Genomic DNA, 10,119 nt, shown 5'->3' with positions numbered 1-10,119 from the left:
AACAGTATGGAGGGACCCCAGAAAACTAAATATAGAACTACCATATGATCCAGCAATCCCATTCTTGGGCATATATATGGACAAAACTTTCCTTAAAAAAGACACAGGCACCCACATGTTCATTGCAACACTATTCACAATAGCCAAGACATGGAAACAACCTAAATGTCCATTGACAGATGAATGGATTAAGAAGATGTGGTACATACATCCAAAATGGAATACTACTCAGCCATAAAAAAGAACAAACTAATGCCATTTGCAGAAACACAGATGGAACTAGAGACTCTCAAACTTAGCGAAGTAGAGTCAGAAAGAGAAAGACAAATACCCTATGATATACATGATATCATGAAACCTAATATAGGGCACAAATGAACATTTCCACAGAAAAGAATATCATGGACTTGGAGAACAGACTTGTATTTGCCAAAGGGGAAGGGGAGGGCGTGGGATGGTCTGGGAATTTGCGATTAATAGATGAAAACTACTGCCTTTGGAATGGATAAGCAATGAGATCCTGCCATATAGCACTGGGAACAATATCTAGTCATTTATGATGGAGCATAATGATATAAGAAAAAAGAATGTATGTATTTATGTGTGACTGGGTCACCTTGATCTCCAGGAGAAAATCAACAGAACACTGTAAACCAACTATAATGGAAAAAATAAAAATCATTAAAAAATAAAAAGAGGTATTTCAATAATTTTACCAAAGAACAGAAAAAAAATAAATCCTATTTCGTGAAAGGAGGACAAAACAAATAATAAATGGTAGAAAAACAGAAACTCACTAACTAATTGGCAAACAATTTTTATTACATCTAAGAGATGCACACAACAAATTAACAAGTTGTTTTTGTTGTCAACTTTAGATATGATAATGTAAACATATTGATTCATTGGAAATGCTGGTGAGGAGGGATAGAATTTTACAAAGGAGAGAGCAGGTAAGTGAAACTTAATAGGTAAATATAATTTTCCAGGAAGAAAAGGAGAATGGACATTTGAGTCTGAAGCCCTCCAAGATTCAAGCCTTCAGAATGTGAGACTTGGGTTATGCATTGTCTGACTATAGTATAAAATTTTGGATTGGGGAAGAAGAAATCAATTGAAAATTTTAGTTAGGTTTATTTTCCAACTAGAAGTTAAAAGTGAAAGCAAATTTAATCTCAAATACCTTTAACTGAAAGATGAGTAATTAGCTTATGTGACTGAAAATCTAGGGACAGGTAAGTGTAAGCATTCTGTTTCTCCTCAATTCAGGACCTTTCTTCATCAGCAGGACTCAGTTTCTCATTTGCTTTACTCAGTTCTCCTTCTTCTCTGCTGGGTTTAGGCTTCAGTAGACACACTTCTCTACTTGTCATCCTGGGAGGGCTTTCGACCCCAGGTCCTTTCCTGTTCAAACCTGGAGAAAGAGGGCAAAGCTTCCTGTGGCCACTCCCATGCTTGACCTGTGATTCATTCTGGTTGGGTTGGTTTGGTCAGTTGCCCCTTTCTGACTCCACACTGCTCTGTATGTACCACTAATAGGGGTGGGGTTCTCCTGCAGCTGAGGGTGGAACCTGACTGGGAGAAGCAGGGGTATATGTCATGGCAGCTTTTTAAATTATTTTTTATTTACTTTTGTGCAGTGTGAGAGGTTTTTATTTCCGGCTACAAAAAGTTTCTCAGCTTAACTATTAGTCAACAATCTTTTAGTACATGAATTAATTATAAAGGGCTTATAGTTACATTTATTTTTGAAGAATTGTAAAATGTTTTAGAAATTGCATTTTGTCATTTTGTAATAAATGGAAATCCAGCAATTATCTTTAACCAGACCCACTTCCGCCACATTGCAATTTCCTTTTAATGGTCAGACATTTTGAAATAAGAATATTGCATATTTATTTTATCTTTTTTTTTTTCACTGAGCCCTTTGCATGTAAAACTTCCCACGCCAGGGATCAAACCTGAACCACAGCAGTGACACAAAGGTCTTGTCAGTTTTAAAACAATTGAGGTCTACTGTAGCCTGTTCCTTTGCCACCTAACATATGAGCAAAACTCATTCTTAAGTTATTTATCCCCAGTTATAATATATTACCAAGTTGAAGCTCATATTCCTCACTGGACAACAGGCCAATAAATCAACAGAAAAAGTGTTGGGGCAAAAATTGGAGACTTTATTTGGAAAGCCAGCAGGCAGAGAAGATGGTAGAATTGTGTGCCAAAGAACCATCTTCCTTGAGTTTTGATGCTAGCTTCTTTTATAGAACAAAGAAGAGGAGGTGAGGAGGTAAAGTGAAATAAGGCAGTAAAGTGACTGCAAATATTTCCTGGTTCCTGCCAGACTCCCAAGGGGAGTCTTTCCTGCAGCCTTTCACAGGCGGCCTGGTCAGTTTTCCTGTGAGCTAAACAAGGGAATTTTAGCTTAACCATAGTGATTAACTTGTAGCAAAAACAATGGGATGCAAAGGTTAAAGCAAAAGAAGCAGATCCACTGTGGAGTCAGACTTGCTCCTCCCTGTTACATATCAAGTTCTGAGTCTCTGCTTTTGGTTAATATCATTTCCATCCTCATGGTCCAGCAAACTAAAAGAAAGTTTAACTCCTTTCAATAACTTATCAAGACATAATGATAAAGAATAAATATCTTTGCAATAAAAATTCTATTGGATGGGGCTAGTGAGAAATAAAATACAGTGGCCGAGAGTCCATCCCATATTATCTCAAAAAATAGCAAGGGTTTTTTTGCCTTGTTTGCATGGCTGCTAAAAAGAGTTCTTTTGTTGGTATATTTAAATTAGTTGCCCTAGTTTTGCTCTTCTGGTGGTTACCCCCTCCTCCCTGCTTTTTTTTGTCCTCAGTGGTTATATGGGAGATGGGCATATGGAGAGTGTCCCACCCCTTCCTGTTGTGATAGGATGAGGAATATGGGATGTGCTTGAGAGGGATTCTTACTGTAACCTGTTGGGTTCCAGTGCTGATGGCACAACTTTCTTAAAATTTAACTGGGCTTTCAATCCGCGTGTTCCAGACAATTCCATGGGCTAGCAAAACTGTATACAAGCCCCTAAATTTTGTGTTTTGAAGTAAAAAGTTTTCCTTTAGCCACCCAGGCTTCCCCTCAGTCTCAAAAGGCTGACTCAAGAGTTAATGATTAGAAAATACTGACAGAGCTAAAAACTGGTTAAAACAGTTTCCACTATGTTATGTCCTGCCTTGGCCCACTAATTTACTCTAACTGGTTTTTCACAAATGATTTCTTCCTTGCTTAATTCCTGTCCTTTACTAATGGTTACTTTCTAGTTAGAGTTATATTGCACCTAGTGTTTTCTTTTGTAATCAGAACATTCTCTAACACCGCTTCCCTATAAGCAATCTTCTTTCCAGAAAAAAAGGTCAAGGAATGACAACCCCAAAGACAACCAGAAACCATCACTGGACCCACTGATGCCAGACTTGAGGATTCTGAAATGATCTATGGAGGGGAAAGGATGTAGATACCTAAATCAATAACCCTATCTTCTGAGCTAAACCTATAAAACCCATTGCTATCCCCTCTCAAGGCAAGACATGGTGTTGAGGCATTAGCCTGCTATGTAGCCTACTTTGCCTGGCAAAGCAATAAAGCTGCTCTTTCTGCTTCACCCAAAACTCTGTCTTGAGATTTAATTGGTGCCAGTGTAGAGAGGCTGGTTTATGCTACACTAGCACTAAAAACAAGAGACTTCCTGGAGCCAGAATTTGTATCAGAGCAAGACCCCGTATCTTTCTCCTAAGGCCCCCAGCCTCTTTGCTCTGCAACCCCCTTCATCCACGTTTTCTAAACCTTGCTTCTGCCTTGGGGCTTTTTAATACATTGACGTTGACCATAGACTGGGGCTGGGGTTGGGGGTGGGGGGGTGCCGTGACCACTCTGATTTTTGTTCCCAGGCACACATGTGTGACATCCTTGTGGTGAGGTAATCTCCCTCCTTTCTAATAGTTTAAAATAGGAGCTTCTTTGGAGGAGCCTATTGAAAATGACTTCTCACAGTTTTAATATTTTCTGCTATTGTTTCTACTTCCCTGCTTTTGTTGGCAATCACTTTAGTCTGGAGGAGAGAATTCAGCTTTCTAATCTTTCAAATTCCTCAGTGACCCTGAATGGGTTTCAGGCAAGAAAGTAAAGCCACAATTTTTTCCCCTGTCTATACTCAGAGGCACCAATTTCAACATAAGCTGGTCTTGTTGTTATAAAACTTAGAAAATCCATAAGAATAACAATCACACCCCTATCCTATGTTTTTCTTATCAGATCAGGAATGCTGTTGCCTCCCTAAGAACAAGTTCTGAACACCAAACTAGCACAAGTGTAAATTTACCCATTTCTGACTTCTGTAACCAAATATCCTCATGCCCCTGACATGGAGGCCTCAGAGTCCTCCTTACCCCTTGATTATGAATTTAGTGTCTGTCATTTGTAAGGTTGCATTCTTAGTGCCAGCTTCTTGTATCTCCTGATGGCAAGTGAGAGAAAACACTGTCCAAACTACCCACAAAAACAGTGCACTGACTCAGAGCTGAAAAGTCCATGGCTTGTGTGGTCTTGGGAGATGTTCACAGGATCAAGTTTTCTTCTCCTTGTGTTTTAGATTCCCATTTCCTGTGTTGACTCCTTTTTCAGGTAGTGTGTTGGTTTGTAATGTGTCAACTTTGCCCAAATGGAAGGACAGGGCCTTTCCTTATGTGATTCTGGATTAGGACTTGCTGAGGTAAAAGTGAGCAAGCCTGGGGCAGTGGAAAGGCACCTGCAGACATTGAGCTTTGAGAGTCAGTGTAGGAGGCCAAGTGATGGTGTAGCTTGCAGATGCTGATGGATATCTTACCTTGTTGCTGGGGGACAACCATGTGCCTGGAGCTCTCCCTACACTGCAGCCTCTTTGGGTCCAGTTAAAGCACATGTCAGCCCCATTGTCATGGAAATGCATCAGCTCTTTCAGCAGGGTACCTGTGAAGTCAAGGTTAAGGAGGTGAGAGATGGTTTTAGGCTCCAGTGCATCCTCCTGCGTTCCAGTTTTTTTGTTTGTTTGTTTGTTTTTGTTTGTTTGTGTGTACGTGTGTGTTCCTGTATGAACTCTTCTTTCATTCTCCTCCATTTTATGCCAGTTTTAATTCCTAAATGTCAATTTCAGGGCTGTCACCCGACACTGAGGCAATGTCCTTTGGCAGATTCCTTGAGGAGACTTCATAGTTGAGTAATGCTTTATCATAGTAATAAATCCTTTATTCCATAAGCTTATAGTTCTGTTCTCCTCTCAAACCTTAGCTAATACAGATGGGTTCTCTTTTTTTGTCTTCACTATGTAAGATGATAACTGCAATGCTCCCTCCCAAGTTCAAGTCTACAGGAAAAGGCAGAGTACTGAGGTCCCTTCTCATTGGCTCACCTTGGGTCATCTGGTCATTTCCTATCAACCTCTGTGACCATGAGGAGAGAATTGTCCTGTTGGCTGGGCCTGCTTCATACGTCCACCCCTGTGTGAATGACTGTTGCCCAGGGAATTCAGTATATTGACTGGCCAATTCCGAATCCCATGCTCCCATTCTAAAAACTGGTGCCCCTTTATAAGAAGAGGTTGATTTCCCAGATTTCAACATGTTTCAATCAGAGAGAGAGGAAACAGAGTGTTCATTGCAAGGGTGAGCTATCACCTGTGCAGGCTGATAGTCTAGACATATTTTACAGTAGTGGCAAGTCATCAGGACTTCTAGAAGCAGGAGACAGCTATAGCCCAGTGGACTTCTAACTCTTTAATTTTGAGAACAATATTCTATGTGATTTTTATTTCCTCCACTCTGTCATCATGCCTGCAACATGGTAGTGGATAAACAAAATCACCAGGTTGTTGAATAATATGATTTCTGTTTTTGAAAGATGGTCAGACACTGTGAGGAGGATGGATATATGGGCAGTAGTTGAGCCTGAAGGATGGACTGGGCTAGATAAAAAAAATATGGATGAGGAGAAAGTGGCGTGAGGTTGGGATTCTGAGATGCACCAAAGTTCAATAGCAAAGGAAGATGTGATGAAGGAGAGCAGAAAATAGCAGTAAAAATGGTTAAAGGAATTGGAGTTAGCTTGTTTTGTGATTTCATTAGACCAGGACACAGACTATCACCCTGAGGAAAATTGCATATGTACATGCTAAAGCAATTTTCAAAGGCACTCATGGTTGTGCATGGCTCTGGACAAATAAACAAGAAATGGATTTTTTTATATGAAGGAAATATATTTGAACTAACAACAAAACACAAAAAGATATTATTTTATTTGAAAATAAAAACATCTTTAATGACAGGACCTGAATAGAAAGTAATCTCCTCCTGGGGAAAAAAGTTGTATGAAGATTAGAGAATTTATCAAAGATTATCACAGGATGCCCATCTGAGTTGCATTTTCAGTCTGTAGTGTAACATTAACATTTAACATTTAAGATTACATGTGACATTTTTGGAATAATCCAACTTGGTTATTTATCAGTAATGCTTTTAATTATTTCTTAACAAGAAACACATGTGTCATGTATAAATTTGCTATTCTTCCGTTATTTCTGATTCTTTAGATTTAATTTTCTTAAATCAGTACCTGAGTGTTCATTTAACCAGGGTCATCAGGTAAACAGGGAACCTTTCTGTATTTCAGGCTTTGTGGTTTGTCCTGCAGCTTCCTAAGAAGGTAGACTGAAGTTGAGTCATTCTTTGTATTGTCTAATTCTTAGGGTTACAGTAAACCATGTTCTCATGGCTTGGTTCTGTAATTATAGACCTGCAAAAGCAAATCATGTCATGATTGGTTTAGGAATCTCAGCCATAAAATTGGCACTTGTCAAGTATCAATTAGAAAATTCAAAGCATTATACAGATTCTAGAGGTATTAGTTTGTTCACAGAACATCAGCACATATGCATAACAATTATTGCCATATCACGTATACTTCAAATCCCATTAGTGAGATAATGTCTGCCTCAATAATAATAGTATTTTTCTATCCTTTGTTCTTTCTGCCAAAGCATTATATTACCACTGCACAAAGGTTTTATTTTTGAGTAAATTTTTTAAAAAAGCCAACAACATATAAAGGCCCCCAGAATGATAAAACAAAATTCAAAGAAAATGTAAACTGCTGGTTAAAGATGATAAACAATTGGTTGTAGACTATTTATGAGCTGAGATAATGGTGAAATATTTCAGTGCCAGGATATCAAAGTAGGTACAACAACTCTCAGGCTTTCCTTCATATAAACTTTCTAAGTCAATTCTTTTAACACACACATAAAACTAAAACTCTGATACTATGAAGACAAAATTCAAAAAGTAAACAGCTTTTAAAGCAAAAGTAGTGAACAGAATTTGAACTCTCATTAACTCAACTTTTGAGATTAAAAAAATGTCATTAATATTTTTAATTATAAACTTATATAAATCTTTGGAAAAATAACAAAAATGAGAACCTTACACTACAAAAGTGGTATCATTGACTCAAAGCCAAACTTAGATATGATTATATGAATAAGCAATAAAACAAAAAGGAACTAAGCCTGCAATTTAGAACAGTCCACAATAAAACCTAGAAAGCACAACCTCTCTCTATCTTCCCCCAACGCTGAAAGGAGACAAAAAGGAAAAAGTAAAGGAGAAGTTATTGTAAATGAATTAAAACAAAAACAACAAGACGGGAGTTCCCGTCGTGGCGCAGTGGTTAACGAATCCGACTAGGAACCATGAGGTTGCGGGTTCGGTCCCTGCCCTTGCTCAGTGGGTCAAGGTTCCGGCGTTGCCGTGAGCTGTGGTGTAGGCCGCAGATGCGGCTCGGATCCTGCGCCGCTGTGGCTCTGGCGTAGGCTGGCAGCTGCAGCTCCGATTAGACCCCTAGCCTGGGAACCTCCATATGCCGCGGGAGCGGCCCAAGAAATGACAAAAAAAAAAGACAAAAAAAAAAAAAAAACAACAACAAGAAAATAGAGCAAACTGCAAAGGAATCATAAGAAGTGATTCTTTGGGAAAAAACTGGAAAGTTAAATTTCTGCAAACTGCCATCATGAAATTCTAATTTTTCATGAGAAAGGAGGACTAGAACAGCATATAAATAAGAGACTAAAGTTATAAGACTGTGTACTCTTCAACTTTAATGCATTTTAAAATGTTCCATGACATTTTGCGATTTTGTGAAAGATAACAACTTCTAAAAGTATACCAAGAAATAGAAAATGAAATGAAAAAATACATATATTGAAAAATTATTTCCACATAAAATTCTAAACAGAAACAGATGACATTACAAATTACAAGGAACAGAGTTAACATGTCCATGCCAGAACATGTAGCTAAAAGTATAGGAAAGAATTAATAGCATTTTGAATGCATAGAGCCGTCCAATTAATAGCATTCTGAATGCATAGAGCCGTCATTTTAGTGATTGTATAAGTTAAGTTTCAAAATAAAAACCTAACATATTGCATAAAACAGACTATTAAGTAAATGACACTATTTTCATGCAGTTTCATTCCATGAAATGAATATAATATTAGACACACACAATTGAACATATTTGTATGGCCAATAAAAAAAAAAAGGCACCCATTTCAGAAGAGGCGAAAAAGATACCTGATCACATTCAATATCTCCTATGAGTCATAGCTCTTAGAAAATGGGGACTACATAGATCTTTCTTTGATTCTAGTCTTTTTCTTGTTTCCACACCAGCCTCTTACTTTTGTGGTTCCACCCTCTACTCCACTGTCACCAGTTTCTACTTCAAACATCCCACCTTGCGCTTGCATTTTCTTTCTCTTTTCTTTTTTAAATTTTATAACGACTTTTAAAAAAGTTTTATTGAAGTATGGTTGATTTACAAGGTTATGATAATTTCTGCTGTACAACAAAGAGATTCAGTTGTACATGTACATACATCCATTCTCTTTCAGATTCTTTTCCCACATAGATTATCACAGAATATTGGGTATAGCTCCCTGTGCTCTATAGCAGGTCCCTATTGGCTAGTCATTCCATATACCTCAGTGTGCATATGCCAATCCCATCCTTTCCCCCAACTTTCCCCTTTGGTAACCATAGTTTTTTCAAATTCTGTGAGTCTCTTTCTGTTCTTCAAATAAATTCAGTTGTATCCTTTTTTTAAATTCCACATGTAAGTGGATAAAAACATTTTATTTTTCTGGGGCACTTTCTCTACTAATCCCTGGGTGACCATTGTTTGATTAATACAGGTCTTCAATTTGCTTTTCCTACCACTGTATTAGTTCCGCCCTCTGCATCATCTCATCTCTTAGCTTTTGGTTGAGGTTTTGTTTGCAGGTGAATTATCACACTCACTCCTTTGAACAGATCCATCTACTTTCTTACCCCTGGACTCTCTTGTAAAAATTACCAACACCCTAAACTCAATTAACCCAACTACCTACATGCATGGTACCTGCAACCCAATAGCTGAATACAGAAAAAGTGTAACTGATTTCACTCTAAGTAACCACAAGACTCAGAACAACACTCAACCCTCTCTGATACACCTACTTGATTCCCTCCTATTATCTGAGATGAATTTTCTACCCGGCATCTTCCTCATTACCCCACCTCCTCTGGCAAGTCTGGCTCTCAGAAGGTAATTTAGTTTTCTAATTCATGGGCTCATTCCATGCAGGGTATCAGAAGCTCTTCTTGACTCACCTAGAAATAGAATGGCATAGCTGTGTTTGTATCCATGATGCAGAATTCTGCTTGTTAAAACTGGGGAGGGCACCTGCCCCACCAGGTCAATTCTTCCATCCCTGTTGTGTTTTGTCACATTCAGACACACAGTCTAACACCTTTCTTCCTTCTACTTATGAAGATGGAGGCATCCCTGCTCTTTTCACAGGGGGCTCTTCTGTTCACCTGAATGTTATCCCTTGGTCCTTCTCAAGGACTTGTCCCCCTGCCCTCACTGTGTATCAAGACCCATCTCCCACACTCCGTTCCAGCCCACTGGTGAACAGTCAGATCCTCAGAGTGTTTCTTAACTATCTGCATTCAAAGAGCGACCGTGACCACAACAAAAACAATAGCGTTGGCCCCACGTTAATTTAGTGT

At 38.6% G+C, this 10,119-nt stretch overlaps 1 long non-coding RNA gene across 1 annotated transcript in view; it reads right to left on the bottom strand.

Moving 5' to 3' along the window:
* LOC106504649 overlaps positions 811–10,119 on the bottom strand; it is a 53,804-nt gene continuing 44,495 nt past the window's right edge. The window contains exons 3-5 of the long non-coding RNA XR_001298287.2: positions 6,623–6,802; positions 4,863–4,984; positions 811–1,414 (exon numbers count right to left, since the gene is read on the bottom strand). This is a non-coding gene — a long non-coding RNA (uncharacterized LOC106504649). The remainder of the gene's footprint in view (positions 1,415–4,862; positions 4,985–6,622; positions 6,803–10,119) is intronic.

Source organism: Sus scrofa, chromosome 8, assembly GCF_000003025.6.
Source record: "Sus scrofa isolate TJ Tabasco breed Duroc chromosome 8, Sscrofa11.1, whole genome shotgun sequence".
Classification (NCBI taxonomy): domain Eukaryota; kingdom Metazoa; phylum Chordata; class Mammalia; order Artiodactyla; family Suidae; genus Sus; species Sus scrofa.
This window is presented reverse-complemented; position numbering and strand designations above follow the sequence as displayed.